Genomic DNA, 21384 nt, shown 5'->3' on the forward strand with positions numbered 1-21384 from the left:
TATGAGTATTCAAAAGTGGGATTTAAATCCACGCCTTCACGAGAGACTGCTCGGTCATCCTATCCTACACAAATAAGAAAACTTTCAAGATTGGATGCCAAGCCAGTCATCTGAAGAGTCTAACATTTTGGGGCGTGTTTTGGCATAGTGGGTTTTTTCACTAGCGCTGTCGGAATGACATTGCAGTGTGTTTAAGAAAAGTTGTATTGTCAGAAGTGGGATTTGAACCCACGCCTCCAGGGGAGACTGCGACCTTAACGCAGCGCCTTAGACCGCTCGGCCATCCTGACTTATAGAAGAGCCAAGCCTTTCAGATATGGAAGAAAAAACCGTCATGTTAAGGGTCCAGTTTTTGGGAATTTAAAATAGAAAGATTAGAACTGTTTCTTGTCCATTTCCATCATGTAGTTATTGGTTTATGATTAACAGTGCTGTAACAAAGAGGTACTGAAGAACCCTTGTTCTTGCTTTAACCTGAAAATACAGAAAAACTACCCTGGGAGGTACCCAGCAGTAGTTTAGTGGAGTTCCATTCTCTATAACATTCACTCAAGTAAGCAGAGGAATCTGTATTGTCTTACATAGTTACTTAAATATGAAATAGAAAATAGAAAGATTAGTACTGTTTCTTGTCCATTTCCATCATGTAGATATTGGTTTATGATTAACAGTGCTGTAAAAAAGAGGTCCTGAAGAACCCTTGTTCTTGCTTTAACCTGAAAATACAGAAAAACTACCCTGGGAGGTACCCAGCAGTAGTTTAGTGGAGTTCCATTCTCTATAACATTCACTCAAGTAAGCAGAGGAATCGGTATTGTCTTACATAGTTTACTTAAATATGAGTATTCAAAAGTGGGATTTAAATCCACGCCTTCACGAGAGACTGCTCGGTCATCCTATCCTACACAAATAAGAAAACTTTCAAGATTGGATGCCAAGCCAGTCATCTGAAGAGTCTAACATTTTGGGGCGTGTTTTGTCAAGCCAGTCATCTGAAGAGTCTAACATTTTGGGGCGTGTTTTGTCATAGTGGGTTTTTTCACTAGCGCTTTCGGAATGACATTGCAGTGTGTTTAATAAAAATTGTATTGTCAGAAGTGGGATTTGAACCCACGCCTCCAGGGGAGACTGCGACCTGAACGCAGCGCCTTAGACCGCTCGGCCATCCTGACTTATAGAAAAGCCAAGCCTTTCAGAAATGGAAGAAAAAACCGTAATGTTAAGGGTCCAGTTTTTAGGAATTTAAAATAGAAAGATTAGTACTGTTTCTTGTCCATTTCCATCATGTAGATATTGGTTTATGATTAACAGTGCTGTAAAAAAGAGGTCCTGAAGAACCCTTGTTCTTGCTTTAACCTGAAAATACAGAAAAACTACCCTGGGAGGTACCCAGCAGTAGTTTAGTGGAGTTCCATTCTCTATAACATTCACTCAAGTAAGCAGAGGAATCGGTATTGTCTTACATAGTTTACTTAAATATGAGTATTCAAAAGTGGGATTTAAATCCACGCCTTCACGAGAGACTGCTCGGTCATCCTATCCTACACAAATAAGAAAACTTTCAAGATTGGATGCCAAGCCAGTCATCTGAAGAGTCTAACATTTTGGGGCGTGTTTTGTCAAGCCAGTCATCTGAAGAGTCTAACATTTTGGGGCGTGTTTTGTCATAGTGGGTTTTTTCACTAGCGCTGTCGGAATGACATTGCAGTGTGTTTAATAAAAGTTGTATTGTCAGAAGTGGGATTTGAACCCACGCCTCCAGGGGAGACTGCGACCTGAACGCAGCGCCTTAGACCGCTCGGCCATCCTGACTTATAGAAAAGCCAAGCCTTTCAGAAATGGAAGAAAAAACCGTAATGTTAAGGGTCCAGTTTTTAGGAATTTAAAATAGAAAGATTAGTACTGTTTCTTGTCCATTTCCATCATGTAGTTATTGGTTTATGATTAACAGTGCTGTAAAAAAGAGGTCCTGAAGAACCCTTGTTCTTGCTTTAACCTGAAAATACAGAAAAACTACCCTGGGAGGTACCCAGCAGTAGTTTAGTGGAGTTCCATTCTCTATAACATTCACTCAAGTAAGCAGAGGAATCGGTATTGTCTTACATAGTTTACTTAAATATGAAATAGAAAATAGAAAGATTAGTACTGTTTCTTGTCCATTTCCATCATGTAGTTATTGGTTTATGATTAACAGTGCTGTAAAAAAGAGGTCCTGAAGAACCCTTGTTCTTGCTTTAACCTGAAAATACAGAAAAACTACCCTGGGAGGTACCCAGCAGTAGTTTAGTGGAGTTCCATTCTCTATAACATTCACTCAAGTAAGCAGAGGAATTGGTATTGTCTTACATAGTTTACTTAAATATGAGTATTCAAAAGTGGGATTTAAATCCACGCCTTCACGAGAGACTGCTCGGTCATCCTAACCTACACAAATAAGAAAACTTTCAAGATTGGATGCCAAGCCAGTCATCTGAAGAGTCTAACATTTTGGGGCGTGTTTTGGCATAGTGGGTTTTTTCACTAGCGCTGTCGGAATGACATTGCAGTGTGTTTAATAAAAGTTGTATTGTCAGAAGTGGGATTTCAAACCCACGCCTCCAGGGGAGACTGCGACCTTAACGCAGCGCCTTAGACCGCTCGGCCATCCTGACTTATAGAAAAGCCAAGCCTTTCAGATATGGAAGAAAAAACCGTCATGTTAAGGGTCCAGTTTTTGGGAATTTAAAATAGAAAGATTAGAACTGTTTCTTGTCCATTTCCATCATGTAGTTATTGGTTTATGATTAACAGTGCTGTAACAAAGAGGTCCTGAAGAACCCTTGTTCTTGCTTTAACCTGAAAATACAGAAAAACTACCCTGGGAGGTACCCAGCAGTAGTTTAGTGGAGTTCCATTCTCTATAACATTCACTCAAGTAAGCAGAGGAATCTGTATTGTCTTACATAGTTACTTAAATATGAAATAGAAAATAGAAAGATTAGTACTGTTTCTTTTCCATTTCCATCATGTAGTTATTGGTTTATAATTAACAGTGCTGTAAAAAAGAGGTCCTGAAGAACCCTTGTTCTTGCTTTAACCTGAAAATACAGAAAAACTACCCTGGGAGGTACCCAGCAGTAGTTTAGTGGAGTTCCATTCTCTATAACATTCACTCAAGTAAGCAGAGGAATCGGTATTGTCTTACATAGTTTACTTAAATATGAGTATTCAAAAGTGGGATTTAAATCCACGCCTTCACGAGAGACTGCTCGGTCATCCTATCCTACACAAATAAGAAAACTTTCAAGATTGGATGCCAAGCCAGTCATCTGAAGAGTCTAACATTTTGGGGCGTGTTTTGGCATAGTGGGTTTTTTCACTAGCGCTGTCGGAATAACATTGCAGTGTGTTTAAGAAAAGTTGTATTGTCAGAAGTGGGATTTGAACCCACGCCTCCAGGGGAGACTGCGACCTTAACGCAGCGCCTTAGACCGCTCGGCCATCCTGACTTATAGAAAAGCCAAGCCTTTCAGAAATGGAAGAAAAAACCGTAATGTTAAGGGTCCAGTTTTTAGGAATTTAAAATAGAAAGATTAGTACTGTTTCTTGTCCATTTCCATCATGTAGTTATTGGTTTATGATTAACAGTGCTGTAAAAAAGAGGTCCTGAAGAACCCTTGTTCTTGCTTTAACCTGAAAATACAGAAAAACTACCCTGGGAGGTACCCAGCAGTAGTTTAGTGGAGTTCCATTCTCTATAACATTCACTCAAGTAAGCAGAGGAATCGGTATTGTCTTACATAGTTTACTTAAATATGAGTATTCAAAAGTGGGATTTAAATCCACGCCTTCACGAGAGACTGCTCGGTCATCCTATCCTACACAAATAAGAAAACTTTCAAGATTGGATGCCAAGCCAGTCATCTGAAGAGTCTAACATTTTGGGGCGTGTTTTGTCAAGCCAGTCATCTGAAGAGTCTAACATTTTGGGGCGTGTTTTGTCATAGTGGGTTTTTTCACTAGCGCTGTCGGAATGACATTGCAGTGTGTTTAATAAAAGTTGTATTGTCAGAAGTGGGATTTGAACCCACGCCTCCAGGGGAGACTGCGACCTGAACGCAGCGCCTTAGACCGCTCGGCCATCCTGACTTATAGAAAAGCCAAGCCTTTCAGAAATGGAAGAAAAAACCGTAATGTTAAGGGTCCAGTTTTTAGGAATTTAAAATAGAAAGATTAGTACTGTTTCTTGTCCATTTCCATCATGTAGTTATTGGTTTATGATTAACAGTGCTGTAAAAAAGAGGTCCTGAAGAACCCTTGTTCTTGCTTTAACCTGAAAATACAGAAAAACTACCCTGGGAGGTACCCAGCAGTAGTTTAGTGGAGTTCCATTCTCTATAACATTCACTCAAGTAAGCAGAGGAATCGGTATTGTCTTACATAGTTTACTTAAATATGAAATAGAAAATAGAAAGATTAGTACTGTTTCTTGTCCATTTCCATCATGTAGTTATTGGTTTATGATTAACAGTGCTGTAAAAAAGAGGTCCTGAAGAACCCTTGTTCTTGCTTTAACCTGAAAATACAGAAAAACTACCCTGGGAGGTACCCAGCAGTAGTTTAGTGGAGTTCCATTCTCTATAACATTCACTCAAGTAAGCAGAGGAATCGGTATTGTCTTACATAGTTTACTTAAATATGAGTATTCAAAAGTGGGATTTAAATCCACGCCTTCACGAGAGACTGCTCGGTCATCCTAACCTACACAAATAAGAAAACTTTCAAGATTGGATGCCAAGCCAGTCATCTGAAGAGTCTAACATTTTGGGGCGTGTTTTGGCATAGTGGGTTTTTTCACTAGCGCTGTCGGAATGACATTGCAGTGTGTTTAATAAAAGTTGTATTGTCAGAAGTGGGATTTCAAACCCACGCCTCCAGGGGAGACTGCGACCTTAACGCAGCGCCTTAGACCGCTCGGCCATCCTGACTTATAGAAAAGCCAAGCCTTTCAGATATGGAAGAAAAAACCGTCATGTTAAGGGTCCAGTTTTTGGGAATTTAAAATAGAAAGATTAGAACTGTTTCTTGTCCATTTCCATCATGTAGTTATTGGTTTATGATTAACAGTGCTGTAACAAAGAGGTCCTGAAGAACCCTTGTTCTTGCTTTAACCTGAAAATACAGAAAAACTACCCTGGGAGGTACCCAGCAGTAGTTTAGTGGAGTTCCATTCTCTATAACATTCACTCAAGTAAGCAGAGGAATCTGTATTGTCTTACATAGTTACTTAAATATGAAATAGAAAATAGAAAGATTAGTACTGTTTCTTTTCCATTTCCATCATGTAGTTATTGGTTTATAATTAACAGTGCTGTAAAAAAGAGGTCCTGAAGAACCCTTGTTCTTGCTTTAACCTGAAAATACAGAAAAACTACCCTGGGAGGTACCCAGCAGTAGTTTAGTGGAGTTCCATTCTCTATAACATTCACTCAAGTAAGCAGAGGAATCGGTATTGTCTTACATAGTTTACTTAAATATGAGTATTCAAAAGTGGGATTTAAATCCACGCCTTCACGAGAGACTGCTCGGTCATCCTATCCTACACAAATAAGAAAACTTTCAAGATTGGATGCCAAGCCAGTCATCTGAAGAGTCTAACATTTTGGGGCGTGTTTTGGCATAGTGGGTTTTTTCACTAGCGCTGTCGGAATAACATTGCAGTGTGTTTAAGAAAAGTTGTATTGTCAGAAGTGGGATTTGAACCCACGCCTCCAGGGGAGACTGCGACCTTAACGCAGCGCCTTAGACCGCTCGGCCATCCTGACTTATAGAAAAGCCAAGCCTTTCAGAAATGGAAGAAAAAACCGTAATGTTAAGGGTCCAGTTTTTAGGAATTTAAAATAGAAAGATTAGTACTGTTTCTTGTCCATTTCCATCATGTAGTTATTGGTTTATGATTAACAGTGCTGTAAAAAAGAGGTCCTGAAGAACCCTTGTTCTTGCTTTAACCTGAAAATACAGAAAAACTACCCTGGGAGGTACCCAGCAGTAGTTTAGTGGAGTTCCATTCTCTATAACATTCACTCAAGTAAGCAGAGGAATCGGTATTGTCTTACATAGTTTACTTAAATATGAGTATTCAAAAGTGGGATTTAAATCCACGCCTTCACGAGAGACTGCTCGGTCATCCTATCCTACACAAATAACAAAACTTTCAAGATTGGATGCCAAGCCAGTTATCTGAAGAGTCTAACATTTTGGGGCGTGTTTTGGCATAGTGGGTTTTTTCACTAGCGCTGTCGGAATGACATTGCAGTGTGTTTAATAAAAATTGTATTGTCAGAAGTGGGATTTGAACCCACGCCTCCAGGGGAGACTGCGACCTTAACGCAGCGCCTTAGACCGCTCGGCCATCCTGACTTATAGATAAGCCAAGCCTTTCAGAAATGGAAGAAAAAACCGTAATGTTAAGGGTCCAGTTTTTAGGAATTTAAAATAGAAAGATTAGTACTGTTTCTTGTCCATTTCCATCATGTAGTTATTGGTTTATGATTAACAGTGCTGTAAAAAAGAGGTCCTGAAGAACCCTTGTTCTTGCTTTAACCTGAAAATACAGAAAAACTACCCTGGGAGGTACCCAGCAGTAGTTTAGTGGAGTTCCATTCTCTATAACATTCACTCAAGTAAGCAGAGGAATCGGTATTGTCTTACATAGTTTACTTAAATATGAAATAGAAAATAGAAAGATTAGTACTGTTTCTTGTCCATTTCCATCATGTAGTTATTGGTTTATGATTAACAGTGCTGTAAAAAAGAGGTCCTGAAGAACCCTTGTTCTTGCTTTAACCTGAAAATACAGAAAAACTACCCTGGGAGGTACCCAGCAGTAGTTTAGTGGAGTTCCATTCTCTATAACATTCACTCAAGTAAGCAGAGGAATCGGTATTGTCTTACATAGTTTACTTAAATATGAGTATTCAAAAGTGGGATTTAAATCCACGCCTTCACGAGAGACTGCTCGGTCATCCTAACCTACACAAATAAGAAAACTTTCAAGATTGGATGCCAAGCCAGTCATCTGAAGAGTCTAACATTTTGGGGCGTGTTTTGGCATAGTGGGTTTTTTCACTAGCGCTGTCGGAATGACATTGCAGTGTGTTTAATAAAAGTTGTATTGTCAGAAGTGGGATTTCAAACCCACGCCTCCAGGGGAGACTGCGACCTTAACGCAGCACCTTAGACCGCTCGGCCATCCTGACTTATAGAAAAGCCAAGCCTTTCAGATATGGAAGAAAAAACCGTCATGTTAAGGGTCCAGTTTTTGGGAATTTAAAATAGAAAGATTAGAACTGTTTCTTGTCCATTTCCATCATGTAGTTATTGGTTTATGATTAACAGTGCTGTAACAAAGAGGTCCTGAAGAACCCTTGTTCTTGCTTTAACCTGAAAATACAGAAAAACTACCCTGGGAGGTACCCAGCAGTAGTTTAGTGGAGTTCCATTCTCTATAACATTCACTCAAGTAAGCAGAGGAATCTGTATTGTCTTACATAGTTACTTAAATATGAAATAGAAAATAGAAAGATTAGTACTGTTTCTTTTCCATTTCCATCATGTAGTTATTGGTTTATAATTAACAGTGCTGTAAAAAAGAGGTCCTGAAGAACCCTTGTTCTTGCTTTAACCTGAAAATACAGAAAAACTACCCTGGGAGGTACCCAGCAGTAGTTTAGTGGAGTTCCATTCTCTATAACATTCACTCAAGTAAGCAGAGGAATCGGTATTGTCTTACATAGTTTACTTAAATATGAGTATTCAAAAGTGGGATTTAAATCCACGCCTTCACGAGAGACTGCTCGGTCATCCTATCCTACACAAATAAGAAAACTTTCAAGATTGGATGCCAAGCCAGTCATCTGAAGAGTCTAACATTTTGGGGCGTGTTTTGGCATAGTGGGTTTTTTCACTAGCGCTGTCGGAATAACATTGCAGTGTGTTTAAGAAAAGTTGTATTGTCAGAAGTGGGATTTGAACCCACGCCTCCAGGGGAGACTGCGACCTGAACGCAGCGCCTTAGACCGCTCGGCCATCCTGACTTATAGAAAAGCCAAGCCTTTCAGAAATGGAAGAAAAAACCGTAATGTTAAGGGTCCAGTTTTTAGGAATTTAAAATAGAAAGATTAGTACTGTTTCTTGTCCATTTCCATCATGTAGTTATTGGTTTATGATTAACAGTGCTGTAAAAAAGAGGTCCTGAAGAACCCTTGTTCTTGCTTTAACCTGAAAATACAGAAAAACTACCCTGGGAGGTACCCAGCAGTAGTTTAGTGGAGTTCCATTCTCTATAACATTCACTCAAGTAAGCAGAGGAATCGGTATTGTCTTACATAGTTTACTTAAATATGAAATAGAAAATAGAAAGATTAGTACTGTTTCTTGTCCATTTCCATCATGTAGTTATTGGTTTATGATTAACAGTGCTGTAAAAAAGAGGTCCTGAAGAACCCTTGTTCTTGCTTTAACCTGAAAATACAGAAAAACTACCCTGGGAGGTACCCAGCAGTAGTTTAGTGGAGTTCCATTCTCTATAACATTCACTCAAGTAAGCAGAGGAATCGGTATTGTCTTACATAGTTTACTTAAATATGAGTATTCAAAAGTGGGATTTAAATCCACGCCTTCACGAGAGACTGCTCGGTCATCCTAACCTACACAAATAAGAAAACTTTCAAGATTGGATGCCAAGCCAGTCATCTGAAGAGTCTAACATTTTGGGGCGTGTTTTGGCATAGTGGGTTTTTTCACTAGCGCTGTCGGAATGACATTGCAGTGTGTTTAATAAAAGTTGTATTGTCAGAAGTGGGATTTCAAACCCACGCCTCCAGGGGAGACTGCGACCTTAACGCAGCGCCTTAGACCGCTCGGCCATCCTGACTTATAGAAAAGCCAAGCCTTTCAGATATGGAAGAAAAAACCGTCATGTTAAGGGTCCAGTTTTTGGGAATTTAAAATAGAAAGATTAGAACTGTTTCTTGTCCATTTCCATCATGTAGTTATTGGTTTATGATTAACAGTGCTGTAACAAAGAGGTCCTGAAGAACCCTTGTTCTTGCTTTAACCTGAAAATACAGAAAAACTACCCTGGGAGGTACCCAGCAGTAGTTTAGTGGAGTTCCATTCTCTATAACATTCACTCAAGTAAGCAGAGGAATCTGTATTGTCTTACATAGTTACTTAAATATGAAATAGAAAATAGAAAGATTAGTACTGTTTCTTTTCCATTTCCATCATGTAGTTATTGGTTTATAATTAACAGTGCTGTAAAAAAGAGGTCCTGAAGAACCCTTGTTCTTGCTTTAACCTGAAAATACAGAAAAACTACCCTGGGAGGTACCCAGCAGTAGTTTAGTGGAGTTCCATTCTCTATAACATTCACTCAAGTAAGCAGAGGAATCGGTATTGTCTTACATAGTTTACTTAAATATGAGTATTCAAAAGTGGGATTTAAATCCACGCCTTCACGAGAGACTGCTCGGTCATCCTATCCTACACAAATAAGAAAACTTTCAAGATTGGATGCCAAGCCAGTCATCTGAAGAGTCTAACATTTTAGGGCGTGTTTTGGCATAGTGGGTTTTTTCACTAGCGCTGTCGGAATGACATTGCAGTGTGTTTAAGAAAAGTTGTATTGTCAGAAGTGGGATTTGAACCCACACCTCCAGGGGAGACTGCGACCTTAACGCAGCGCCTTAGACCGCTCGGCCATCCTGACTTATAGAAAAGCCAAGCCTTTCAGAAATGGAAGAAAAAACCGTAATGTTAAGGGTCCAGTTTTTAGGAATTTAAAATAGAAAGATTAGTACTGTTTCTTGTCCATTTCCATCATGTAGTTATTGGTTTATGATTAACAGTGCTGTAAAAAAGAGGTCCTGAAGAACCCTTGTTCTTGCTTTAACCTGAAAATACAGAAAAACTACCCTGGGAGGTACCCAGCAGTAGTTTAGTGGAGTTCCATTCTCTATAACATTCACTCAAGTAAGCAGAGGAATCGGTATTGTCTTACATAGTTTACTTAAATATGAGTATTCAAAAGTGGGATTTAAATCCACGCCTTCACGAGAGACTGCTCGGTCATCCTATCCTACACAAATAAGAAAACTTTCAAGATTGGATGCCAAGCCAGTTATCTGAAGAGTCTAACATTTTGGGGCGTGTTTTGGCATAGTGGGTTTTTTCACTAGCGCTGTCGGAATGACATTGCAGTGTGTTTAATAAAAGTTGTATTGTCAGAAGTGGGATTTGAACCCACACCTCCAAGGGAGACTGCGACCTTAACGCAGCGCCTTAGACCGCTCGGCCATCCTGACTTATAGAAAAGCCAAGCCTTTCAGATATGGAAGAAAAAACCGTCATGTTAAGGGTCCAGTTTTTGGGAATTTAAAATAGAAAGATTAGAACTGTTTCTTGTCCATTTCCATCATGTAGTTATTGGTTTATGATTAACAGTGCTGTAACAAAGAGGTCCTGAAGAACCCTTGTTCTTGCTTTAACCTGAAAATACAGAAAAACTACCCTGGGAGGTACCCAGCAGTAGTTTAGTGGAGTTCCATTCTCTATAACATTCACTCAAGTAAGCAGAGGAATCTGTATTGTCTTACATAGTTACTTAAATATGAAATAGAAAATAGAAAGATTAGTACTGTTTCTTTTCCATTTCCATCATGTAGTTATTGGTTTATAATTAACAGTGCTGTAAAAAAGAGGTCCTGAAGAACCCTTGTTCTTGCTTTAACCTGAAAATACAGAAAAACTACCCTGGGAGGTACCCAGCAGTAGTTTAGTGGAGTTCCATTCTCTATAACATTCACTCAAGTAAGCAGAGGAATCGGTATTGTCTTACATAGTTTACTTAAATATGAGTATTCAAAAGTGGGATTTAAATCCACGCCTTCACGAGAGACTGCTCGGTCATCCTATCCTACACAAATAAGAAAACTTTCAAGATTGGATGCCAAGCCAGTCATCTGAAGAGTCTAACATTTTGGGGCGTGTTTTGGCATAGTGGGTTTTTTCACTAGCAGTGTCGGAATGACATTGCAGTGTGTTTAAGAAAAGTTGTATTGTCAAAAGTGGGATTTGAACCCACGCCTCCAGGGGAGACTGCGACCTTAACGCAGCGCCTTAGACCGCTCGGCCATCCTGACTTATAGAAAAGCCAAGCCTTTCAGATATGGAAGAAAAAACCGTCATGTTAAGGGTCCAGTTCTTGGGAATTTAAAATAGAAATATTAGAACTGTTTCTTGTCCATTTCCATCATGTAGTTATTGGTTTATGATTAACAGTGCTGTAACAAAGAGGTACTGAAGAACCCTTGTTCTTGCTTTAACCTGAAAATACAGAAAAACTACCCTGGGAGGTACCCAGCAGTAGTTTAGTGGAGTTCCATTCTCTATAACATTCACTCAAGTAAGCAGAGGAATCTGTATTGTCTTACATAGTTACTTAAATATGAAATAGAAAATAGAAAGATTAGTACTGTTTCTTGTCCATTTCCATCATGTAGTTATTGGTTTATGATTAACAGTGCTGTAAAAAAGAGGTCCTGAAGAACCCTTGTTCTTGCTTTAACCTGAAAATACAGAAAAACTACCCTGGGAGGTACCCAGCAGTAGTTTAGTGGAGTTCCATTCTCTATAACATTCACTCAAGTAAGCAGAGGAATCGGTATTGTCTTACATAGTTTACTTAAATATGAGTATTCAAAAGTGGGATTTAAATCCACGCCTTCACGAGAGACTGCTCGGTCATCCTATCCTACACAAATAAGAAAACTTTCAAGATTGGATGCCAAGCCAGTCATCTGAAGAGTCTAACATTTTGGGGCGTGTTTTGGCATAGTGGGTTTTTTCACTAGCGCTGTCGGAATGACATTGCAGTGTGTTTAATAAAAATTGTATTGTCAGAAGTGGGATTTGAACCCACGCCTCCAGGGGAGACTGCGACCTGAACGCAGCACCTTAGACCGCTCGGCCATCCTGACTTATAGAAAAACCAAGCCTTTCAGAAATGGAAGAAAAAACCGTAATGTTAAGGGTCCAGTTTTTAGGAATTTAAAATAGAAAGATTAGTACTGTTTCTTGTCCATTTCCATCATGTAGTTATTGGTTTATGATTAACAGTGCTGTAAAAAAGAGGTACTGAAGAACCCTTGTTCTTGCTTTAACCTGAAAATACAGAAAAACTACCCTGGGAGGTACCCAGCAGTAGTTTAGTGGAGTTCCATTCTCTATAACATTCACTCAAGTAAGCAGAGGAATCTGTATTGTCTTACATAGTTACTTAAATATGAAATAGAAAATAGAAAGATTAGTACTGTTTCTTGTCCATTTCCATCATGTAGTTATTGGTTTATGATTAACAGTGCTGTAAAAAAGAGGTCCTGAAGAACCCTTGTTCTTGCTTTAACCTGAAAATACAGAAAAACTACCCTGGGAGGTACCCAGCAGTAGTTTAGTGGAGTTCCATTCTCTATAACATTCACTCAAGTAAGCAGAGGAATCGGTATTGTCTTACATAGTTTACTTAAATATGAGTATTCAAAAGTGGGATTTAAATCCACGCCTTCACGAGAGACTGCTCGGTCATCCTAACCTACACAAATAAGAAAACTTTCAAGATTGGATGCCAAGCCAGTCATCTGAAGAGTCTAACATTTTGGGGCGTGTTTTGGCATAGTGGGTTTTTTCACTAGCGCTGTCGGAATGACATTGCAGTGTGTTTAATAAAAGTTGTATTGTCAGAAGTGGGATTTCAAACCCACGCCTCCAGGGGAGACTGCGACCTTAACGCAGCGCCTTAGACCGCTCGGCCATCCTGACTTATAGAAAAGCCAAGCCTTTCAGATATGGAAGAAAAAACCGTCATGTTAAGGGTCCAGTTTTTGGGAATTTAAAATAGAAAGATTAGAACTGTTTCTTGTCCATTTCCATCATGTAGTTATTGGTTTATGATTAACAGTGCTGTAACAAAGAGGTCCTGAAGAACCCTTGTTCTTGCTTTAACCTGAAAATACTGAAAAACTACCCTGGGAGGTACCCAGCAGTAGTTTAGTGGAGTTCCATTCTCTATAACATTCACTCAAGTAAGCAGAGGAATCTGTATTGTCTTACATAGTTACTTAAATATGAAATAGAAAATAGAAAGATTAGTACTGTTTCTTTTCCATTTCCATCATGTAGTTATTGGTTTATAATTAACAGTGCTGTAAAAAAGAGGTCCTGAAGAACCCTTGTTCTTGCTTTAACCTGAAAATACAGAAAAACTACCCTGGGAGGTACCCAGCAGTAGTTTAGTGGAGTTCCATTCTCTATAACATTCACTCAAGTAAGCAGAGGAATCGGTATTGTCTTACATAGTTTACTTAAATATGAGTATTCAAAAGTGGGATTTAAATCCACGCCTTCACGAGAGACTGCTCGGTCATCCTATCCTACACAAATAAGAAAACTTTCAAGATTGGATGCCAAGCCAGTCATCTGAAGAGTCTAACATTTTGGGGCGTGTTTTGGCATAGTGGGTTTTTTCACTAGCACTGTCGGAATGACATTGCAGTGTGTTTAAGAAAAGTTGTATTGTCAGAAGTGGGATTTGAACCCACGCCTCCAGGGGAGACTGCGACCTTAACCCAGCGCCTTAGACCGCTCGGCCATCCTGACTTATAGAAAAGCCAAGCCTTTCAGATATGGAAGAAAAAACCGTCATGTTAAGGGTCCAGTTCTTGGGAATTTAAAATAGAAAGATTAGAACTGTTTCTTGTCCATTTCCATCATGTAGTTATTGGTTTATGATTAACAGTGCTGTAACAAAGAGGTACTGAAGAACCCTTGTTCTTGCTTTAACCTGAAAATACAGAAAAACTACCCTGGGAGGTACCCAGCAGTAGTTTAGTGGAGTTCCATTCTCTATAACATTCACTCAAGTAAGCAGAGGAATCGGTATTGTCTTACATAGTTTACTTAAATATGAGTATTCAAAAGTGGGATTTAAATCCACGCCTTCACGAGAGACTGCTCGGTCATCCTATCCTACACAAATAAGAAAACTTTCAAGATTGGATGCCAAGCCAGTCATCTGAAGAGTCTAACATTTTGGGGCGTGTTTTGTCATAGTGGGTTTTTTCACTAGCGCTGTCGGAATGACATTGCAGTGTGTTTAATAAAAGTTGTATTGTCAGAAGTGGGATTTGAACCCACGCCTCCAGGGGAGACTGCGACCTGAACGCAGCGCCTTAGACCGCTCGGCCATCCTGACTTATAGAAAAGCCAAGCCTTTCAGAAATGGAAGAAAAAACCGTAATGTTAAGGGTCCAGTTTTTAGGAATTTAAAATAGAAAGATTAGTACTGTTTCTTGTCCATTTCCATCATGTAGTTATTGGTTTATGATTAACAGTGCTGTAAAAAAGAGGTCCTGAAGAACCCTTGTTCTTGCTTTAACCTGAAAATACAGAAAAACTACCCTGGGAGGAACCCAGCAGTAGTTTAGTGGAGTTCCATTCTCTATAACATTCACTCAAGTAAGCAGAGGAATCGGTATTGTCTTACATAGTTTACTTAAATATGAGTATTCAAAAGTGGGATTTAAATCCACGCCTTCACGAGAGACTGCTCGGTCATCCTATCCTACACAAATAAGAAAACTTTCAAGATTGGATGCCAAGCCAGTCATCTGAAGAGTCTAACATTTTGGGGCGTGTTTTGGCATAGTGGGTTTTTTCACTAGCGCTGTCGGAATGACATTGCAGTGTGTTTAAGAAAAGTTGTATTGTCAGAAGTGGGATTTGAACCCACGCCTCCAGGGGAGACTGCGACCTTAACGCAGCGCCTTAGACCGCTCGGCCATCCTGACTTATAGAAAAGCCAAGCCTTTCAGAAATGGAAGAAAAAACCGTAATGTTAAGGGTCCAGTTTTTAGGAATTTAAAATAGAAAGATTAGTACTGTTTCTTGTCCATTTCCATCATGTAGTTATTGGTTTATGATTAACAGTGCTGTAAAAAAGAGGTCCTGAAGAACCCTTGTTCTTGCTTTAACCTGAAAATACAGAAAAACTACCCTGGGAGGAACCCAGCAGTAGTTTAGTGGAGTTCCATTCTCTATAACATTCACTCAAGTAAGCAGAGGAATCGGTATTGTCTTACATAGTTTACTTAAATATGAGTATTCAAAAGTGGGATTTAAATCCACGCCTTCACGAGAGACTGCTCGGTCATCCTATCCTACACAAATAAGAAAACTTTCAAGATTGGATGCCAAGCCAGTCATCTGAAGAGTCTAACATTTTGGGGCGTGTTTTGGCATAGTGGGTTTTTTCACTAGCGCTGTCGGAATGACATTGCAGTGTGTTTAAGAAAAGTTGTATTGTCAGAAGTGGGATTTGAACCCACACCTCCAGGGGAGACTGCGACCTTAACGCAGCGCCTTAGACCGCTCGGCCATCCTGACTTATAGAAAAGCCAAGCCTTTCAGATATGGAAGAAAAAACCGTCATGTTAAGGGTCCAGTTTTTGGGAATTTAAAATAGAAAGATTAGAACTGTTTCTTGTCCATTTCCATCATGTAGTTATTGGTTTATGATTAACAGTGCTGTAACAAAGAGGTACTGAAGAACCCTTGTTCTTGCTTTAACCTGAAAATACAGAAAAACTACCCTGGGAGGTACCCAGCAGTAGTTTAGTGGAGTTCCATTCTCTATAACATTCACTCAAGTAAGCAGAGGAATCGGTATTGTCTTACATAGTTTACTTAAATATGAGTATTCAAAAGTGGGATTTAAATCCACGCCTTCACGAGAGACTGCTCGGTCATCCTATCCTACACAAATAAGAAAACTTTCAAGATTGGATGCCAAGCCAGTCATCTGAAGAGTCTAACATTTTGGGGCGTGTTTTGGCATAGTGGGTTTTTTCACTAGCGCTGTCGGAATGACATTGCAGTGTGTTTATGAAAAGTTGTATTGTCAGAAGTGGGATTTGAACCCACGCCTCAAGTGACAGGGGAGACTGCGACCTTAGACCGCTCGGCCATCCTGACTTATAGAAAAGCCAAGCCTTTCAGATATGGAAGAAAAAACCGTCATGTTAAGGGTCCAGTTTTTGGGAATTTAAAATAGAAAGATTAGAACTGTTTCTTGTCCATTTCCATCATGTAGTTATTGGTTTATGATTAACAGTGCTGTAACAAAGAGGTACTGAAGAACCCTTGTTCTTGCTTTAACCTGAAAATACAGAAAAACTACCCTGGGAGGTACCCAGCAGTAGTTTAGTGGAGTTCCATTCTCTATAACATTCACTCAAGTAAGCAGAGGAATCTGTATTGTCTTACATAGTTACTTAAATATGAAATAGAAAATAGAAAGATTAGTACTGTTTCTTGTCCATTTCCATCATGTAGTTATTGGTTTATGATTAACAGTGCTGTAAAAAAGAGGTCCTGAAGAACCCTTGTTCTTGCTTTAACCTGAAAATACAGAAAAACTACCCTGGTAGGTACCCAGCAGTAGTTTAGTGGAGTTCCATTCTCTATAACATTCACTCAAGTAAGCAGAGGAATCGGTATTGTCTTACATAGTTTACTTAAATATGAGTATTCAAAAGTGGGATTTAAATCCACGCCTTCACGAGAGACTGCTCGGTCATCCTAACCTACACAAATAAGAAAACTTTCAAGATTGGATGCCAAGCCAGTCATCTGAAGAGTCTAACATTTTGGGGCGTGTTTTGGCATAGTGGGTTTTTTCACTAGCGCTGTCGGAATGACATTGCAGTGTGTTTAATAAAAGTTGTATTGTCAGAAGTGGGATTTCAAACCCACGCCTCCAGGGGAGACTGCGACCTTAACGCAGCGCCTTAGACCGCTCGGCCATCGTGACTTATAGAAAAGCCAAGCCTTTCAGATATGGAAGAAAAAACCGTCATGTTAAGGGTCCAGTTTTTGGGAATTTAAAATAGAAAGATTAGAACTGTTTCTTGTCCATTTCCATCATGTAGTTATTGGTTTATGATTAACAGTGCTGTAACAAAGAGGTCCTGAAGAACCCTTGTTCTTGCTTTAACCTGAAAATACAGAAAAACTACCCTGGGAGGTACCCAGCAGTAGTTTAGTGGAGTTCCATTCTCTATAACATTCACTCAAGTAAGCAGAGGAATCTGTATTGTCTTACATAGTTACTTAAATATGAAATAGAAAATAGAAAGATTAGTACTGTTTCTTTTCCATTTCCATCATGTAGTTATTGGTTTATAATTAACAGTGCTGTAAAAAAGAGGTCCTGAAGAACCCTTGTTCTTGCTTTAACCTGAAAATACAGAAAAACTACCCTGGGAGGTACCCAGCAGTAGTTTAGTGGAGTTCCATTCTCTATAACATTCACTCAAGTAAGCAGAGGAATCGGTATTGTCTTACATAGTTTACTTAAATATGAGTATTCAAAAGTGGGATTTAAATCCACGCCTTCACGAGAGACTGCTCGGTCATCCTATCCTACACAAATAAGAAAACTTTCAAGATTGGATGCCAAGCCAGTCATCTGAAGAGTCTAACATTTTGGGGCGTGTTTTGGCATAGTGGGTTTTTTCACTAGCACTGTCGGAATGACATTGCAGTGTGTTTAAGAAAAGTTGTATTGTCAGAAGTGGGATTTGAACCCACGCCTCCAGGGGAGACTGCGACCTTAACGCAGCGCCTTAGACCGCTCGGCCATCCTGACTTATAGAAAAGCCAAGCCTTTCAGATATGGAAGAAAAAACCGTCATGTTAAGGGTCCAGTTCTTGGGAATTTAAAATAGAAAGATTAGAACTGTTTCTTGTCCATTTCCATCATGTAGTTATTGGTTTATGATTAACAGTGCTGTAACAAAGAGGTACTGAAGAACCCTTGTTCTTGCTTTAACCTGAAAATACAGAAAAACTACCCTGGGAGGTACCCAGCAGTAGTTTAGTGGAGTTCCATTCTCTATAACATTCACTCAAGTAAGCAGAGGAATCGGTATTGTCTTACATAGTTTACTTAAATATGAGTATTCAAAAGTGGGATTTAAATCCACGCCTTCACGAGAGACTGCTCGGTCATCCTATCCTACACAAATAAGAAAACTTTCAAGATTGGATGCCAAGCCAGTCATCTGAAGAGTCTAACATTTTGGGGCGTGTTTTGTCATAGTGGGTTTTTTCACTAGCGCTGTCGGAATGACATTGCAGTGTGTTTAATAAAAGTTGTATTGTCAGAAGTGGGATTTGAACCCACGCCTCCAGGGGAGACTGCGACCTGAACGCAGCGCCTTAGACCGCTCGGCCATCCTGACTTATAGAAAAGCCAAGCCTTTCAGAAATGGAAGAAAAAACCGTAATGTTAAGGGTCCAGTTTTTAGGAATTTAAAATAGAAAGATTAGTACTGTTTCTTGTCCATTTCCATCATGTAGTTATTGGTTTATGATTAACAGTGCTGTAAAAAAGAGGTCCTGAAGAACCCTTGTTCTTGCTTTAACCTGAAAATACAGAAAAACTACCCTGGGAGGAACCCAGCAGTAGTTTAGTGGAGTTCCATTCTCTATAACATTCACTCAAGTAAGCAGAGGAATCGGTATTGTCTTACATAGTTTACTTAAATATGAGTATTCAAAAGTGGGATTTAAATCCACGCCTTCACGAGAGACTGCTCGGTCATCCTATCCTACACAAATAAGAAAACTTTCAAGATTGGATGCCAAGCCAGTCATCTGAAGAGTCTAACATTTTGGGGCGTGTTTTGGCATAGTGGGTTTTTTCACTAGCGCTGTCGGAATGACATTGCAGTGTGTTTAAGAAAAGTTGTATTGTCAGAAGTGGGATTTGAACCCACGCCTCCAGGGGAGACTGCGACCTTAACGCAGCGCCTTAGACCGCTCGGCCATCCTGACTTATAGAAAAGCCAAGCCTTTCAGATATGGAAGAAAAAACCGTCATGTTAAGGGTCCAGTTTTTGGGAATTTAAAATAGAAAGATTAGAACTGTTTCTTGTCCATTTCCATCATGTAGTTATTGGTTTATGATTAACAGTGCTGTAACAAAGAGGTACTGAAGAACCCTTGTTCTTGCTTTAACCTGAAAATACAGAAAAACTACCCTGGGAGGTACCCAGCAGTAGTTTAGTGGAGTTCCATTCTCTATAACATTCACTCAAGTAAGCAGAGGAATCTGTATTGTCTTACATAGTTACTTAAATATGAAATAGAAAATAGAAAGATTAGTACTGTTTCTTGTCCATTTCCATCATGTAGTTATTGGTTTATGATTAACAGTGCTGTAAAAAAGAGGTCCTGAAGAACCCTTGTTCTTGCTTTAACCTGAAAATACAGAAAAACTACCCTGGTAGGTACCCAGCAGTAGTTTAGTGGAGTTCCATTCTCTATAACATTCACTCAAGTAAGCAGAGGAATCGGTATTGTCTTACATAGTTTACTTAAATATGAGTATTCAAAAGTGGGATTTAAATCCACGCCTTCACGAGAGACTGCTCGGTCATCCTATCCTACACAAATAAGAAAACTTTCAAGATTGGATGCCAAGCCAGTCATCTGAAGAGTCTAACATTTTGGGGCGTGTTTTGGCATAGTGGGTTTTTTCACTAGCGCTGTCGGAATGACATTGCAGTGTGTTTAAGAAAAGTTGTATTGTCAGAAGTGGGATTTGAACCCACGCCTCCAGGGGAGACTGCGACCTTAACGCAGCGCCTTAGACCGCTCGGCCATCCTGACTTATAGAAAAGCCTAGACTTTCAGATATGGAAGAAAAAACCGTCATGTTAAGGGTCCAGTTCTTGGGAATTTAAAATAGAAAGATTAGAACTGTTTCTTGTCCATTTCCATCATGTAGTTATTGGTTTATGATTAACAGTGCTGTAACAAAGAGGTACTGAAGAACCCTTGTTCTTGCTTTAACCTGAAAATACAGAAAAACTACCCTGGGAGGTACCCAGCAGTAGTTTAGTGGAGTTCCATTCTCTATAACATTCACTCAAGTAAGCAGAGGAATCTGTATTGTCTTACATAGTTACTTAAATATGAAATAGAAAATAGAAAGATTAGTACTGTTTCTTGTCCATTTCCATCATGTAGTTATTGGTTTATGATTAACAGTGCTGTAAAAAAGAGGTCCTGAAGAACCCTTGTTCTTGCTTTAACCTGAAAATACAGAAAAACTACCCTGGGAGGTACCCAGCAGTAGTTTAGTGGAGTTCCATTCTCTATAACATTCACTCAAGTAAGCAGAGGAATCGGTATTGTCTTACATAGTTTACTTAAATATGAGTATTCAAAATTGGGATTTAAATCCACGCCTTCACGAGAGACTGCTCGGTCATCCTATCCTACACAAATAAGAAAACTTTCAAGATTGGATGCCAAGCCAGTCATCTGAAGAGTCTAACATTTTGGGGCGTGTTTTGTCATAGTGGGTTTTTTCACTAGCGCTGTCGGAATGACATTGCAGTGTGTTTAAGAAAAGTTGTATTGTCAGAAGTGGGATTTGAACCCACGCCTCCAGGGGAGACTGCGACCTTAACGCAGCGCCTTAGACCGCTCGGCCATTCTGACTTATAGAAAAGCCAAGCCTTTCAGATATGGAAGAAAAAACCGTCATGTTAAGGGTCCAGTTTTTGGGAATTTAAAATAGAAAGATTAGAACTGTTTCTTGTCCATTTCCATCATGTAGTTATTGGTTTATGATTAACAGTGCTGTAACAAAGAGGTACTGAAGAACCCTTGTTCTTGCTTTAACCTGAAAATACAGAAAAACTACCCTGGGAGGTACCCAGCAGTAGTTTAGTGGAGTTCCATTCTCTATAACATTCACTCAAGTAAGCAGAGGAATCTGTATTGTTTTACATAGTTACTTAAATATGAAATAGAAAATAGAAAGATTAGTACTGTTTCTTGTCCATTTCCATCATGTAGATATTGGTTTATGATTAACAGTGCTGTAAAAAAGAGGTCCTGAAGAACCCTTGTTCTTGCTTTAACCTGAAAATACAGAAAAACTACCCTGGGAGGTACCCAGCAGTAGTTTAGTGGAGTTCCATTCTCTATAACATTCACTCAAGTAAGCAGAGGAATCGGTATTGTCTTACATAGTTACTTAAAGGGAACCTGTCACCAGAATTTCACCTATTGAGCTTTACTTCTCCCTCACTAGCCGCTGCTATCAAAAGTTCATTGCCATTATCCCCTCTCCTAAACTCCTCCTCAGACTGTAAATAACGGCCTGCAAACATTTTGCGCCTTTTATCGTAATAATCCGGTGTCCCGTTGTGCGCACACACCAGAAGAGGACATCAATGCACAGGCGCAGTATTTTGTGTGCTGGGTAAAGGC

At 39.5% G+C, this 21384-nt stretch overlaps 21 non-coding genes across 21 annotated transcripts; all 21 read right to left on the reverse strand.

Annotated features, from left to right (window-relative positions):
- Positions 1-207: 207 nt before the first annotated feature.
- On the reverse strand, positions 208-290 carry TRNAL-AAG (transfer RNA leucine (anticodon AAG)). The gene has a single exon. It is a non-coding gene; the product is annotated as a tRNA-Leu (tRNA).
- Positions 291-1089: 799 nt separating this feature from the next.
- TRNAL-CAG (transfer RNA leucine (anticodon CAG)) lies at positions 1090-1172 on the reverse strand. The gene has a single exon. It is a non-coding gene; the product is annotated as a tRNA-Leu (tRNA).
- Positions 1173-1729: 557 nt separating this feature from the next.
- On the reverse strand, positions 1730-1812 carry TRNAL-CAG (transfer RNA leucine (anticodon CAG)). Its single transcript has one exon. It is a non-coding gene; the product is annotated as a tRNA-Leu (tRNA).
- Positions 1813-3405: 1593 nt separating this feature from the next.
- On the reverse strand, positions 3406-3488 carry TRNAL-AAG (transfer RNA leucine (anticodon AAG)). Its single transcript has one exon. It is a non-coding gene; the product is annotated as a tRNA-Leu (tRNA).
- Positions 3489-4045: 557 nt separating this feature from the next.
- Positions 4046-4128, reverse strand: TRNAL-CAG (transfer RNA leucine (anticodon CAG)). The gene has a single exon. It is a non-coding gene; the product is annotated as a tRNA-Leu (tRNA).
- A 1593-nt stretch (positions 4129-5721) lies between these two features.
- Positions 5722-5804, reverse strand: TRNAL-AAG (transfer RNA leucine (anticodon AAG)). The gene has a single exon. It is a non-coding gene; the product is annotated as a tRNA-Leu (tRNA).
- A 512-nt stretch (positions 5805-6316) lies between these two features.
- On the reverse strand, positions 6317-6399 carry TRNAL-AAG (transfer RNA leucine (anticodon AAG)). Its single transcript has one exon. It is a non-coding gene; the product is annotated as a tRNA-Leu (tRNA).
- A 1593-nt stretch (positions 6400-7992) lies between these two features.
- On the reverse strand, positions 7993-8075 carry TRNAL-CAG (transfer RNA leucine (anticodon CAG)). Its single transcript has one exon. It is a non-coding gene; the product is annotated as a tRNA-Leu (tRNA).
- Positions 8076-9668: 1593 nt separating this feature from the next.
- On the reverse strand, positions 9669-9751 carry TRNAL-AAG (transfer RNA leucine (anticodon AAG)). The gene has a single exon. It is a non-coding gene; the product is annotated as a tRNA-Leu (tRNA).
- A 512-nt stretch (positions 9752-10263) lies between these two features.
- TRNAL-AAG (transfer RNA leucine (anticodon AAG)) lies at positions 10264-10346 on the reverse strand. Its single transcript has one exon. It is a non-coding gene; the product is annotated as a tRNA-Leu (tRNA).
- A 754-nt stretch (positions 10347-11100) lies between these two features.
- TRNAL-AAG (transfer RNA leucine (anticodon AAG)) lies at positions 11101-11183 on the reverse strand. Its single transcript has one exon. It is a non-coding gene; the product is annotated as a tRNA-Leu (tRNA).
- Positions 11184-11937: 754 nt separating this feature from the next.
- Positions 11938-12020, reverse strand: TRNAL-CAG (transfer RNA leucine (anticodon CAG)). The gene has a single exon. It is a non-coding gene; the product is annotated as a tRNA-Leu (tRNA).
- Positions 12021-13612: 1592 nt separating this feature from the next.
- On the reverse strand, positions 13613-13695 carry TRNAL-AAG (transfer RNA leucine (anticodon AAG)). Its single transcript has one exon. It is a non-coding gene; the product is annotated as a tRNA-Leu (tRNA).
- A 512-nt stretch (positions 13696-14207) lies between these two features.
- On the reverse strand, positions 14208-14290 carry TRNAL-CAG (transfer RNA leucine (anticodon CAG)). The gene has a single exon. It is a non-coding gene; the product is annotated as a tRNA-Leu (tRNA).
- A 512-nt stretch (positions 14291-14802) lies between these two features.
- Positions 14803-14885, reverse strand: TRNAL-AAG (transfer RNA leucine (anticodon AAG)). The gene has a single exon. It is a non-coding gene; the product is annotated as a tRNA-Leu (tRNA).
- A 512-nt stretch (positions 14886-15397) lies between these two features.
- On the reverse strand, positions 15398-15480 carry TRNAL-AAG (transfer RNA leucine (anticodon AAG)). The gene has a single exon. It is a non-coding gene; the product is annotated as a tRNA-Leu (tRNA).
- Positions 15481-17660: 2180 nt separating this feature from the next.
- Positions 17661-17743, reverse strand: TRNAL-AAG (transfer RNA leucine (anticodon AAG)). Its single transcript has one exon. It is a non-coding gene; the product is annotated as a tRNA-Leu (tRNA).
- Positions 17744-18255: 512 nt separating this feature from the next.
- On the reverse strand, positions 18256-18338 carry TRNAL-CAG (transfer RNA leucine (anticodon CAG)). Its single transcript has one exon. It is a non-coding gene; the product is annotated as a tRNA-Leu (tRNA).
- A 512-nt stretch (positions 18339-18850) lies between these two features.
- Positions 18851-18933, reverse strand: TRNAL-AAG (transfer RNA leucine (anticodon AAG)). The gene has a single exon. It is a non-coding gene; the product is annotated as a tRNA-Leu (tRNA).
- A 754-nt stretch (positions 18934-19687) lies between these two features.
- On the reverse strand, positions 19688-19770 carry TRNAL-AAG (transfer RNA leucine (anticodon AAG)). Its single transcript has one exon. It is a non-coding gene; the product is annotated as a tRNA-Leu (tRNA).
- Positions 19771-20524: 754 nt separating this feature from the next.
- TRNAL-AAG (transfer RNA leucine (anticodon AAG)) lies at positions 20525-20607 on the reverse strand. Its single transcript has one exon. It is a non-coding gene; the product is annotated as a tRNA-Leu (tRNA).
- Between the last annotated feature and the right edge of the window lie 777 nt (positions 20608-21384).

This window comes from Rhinoderma darwinii, chromosome 3, assembly GCF_050947455.1.
Source record: "Rhinoderma darwinii isolate aRhiDar2 chromosome 3, aRhiDar2.hap1, whole genome shotgun sequence".
NCBI classification, from domain to species: Eukaryota; Metazoa; Chordata; class Amphibia; order Anura; family Rhinodermatidae; genus Rhinoderma; species Rhinoderma darwinii.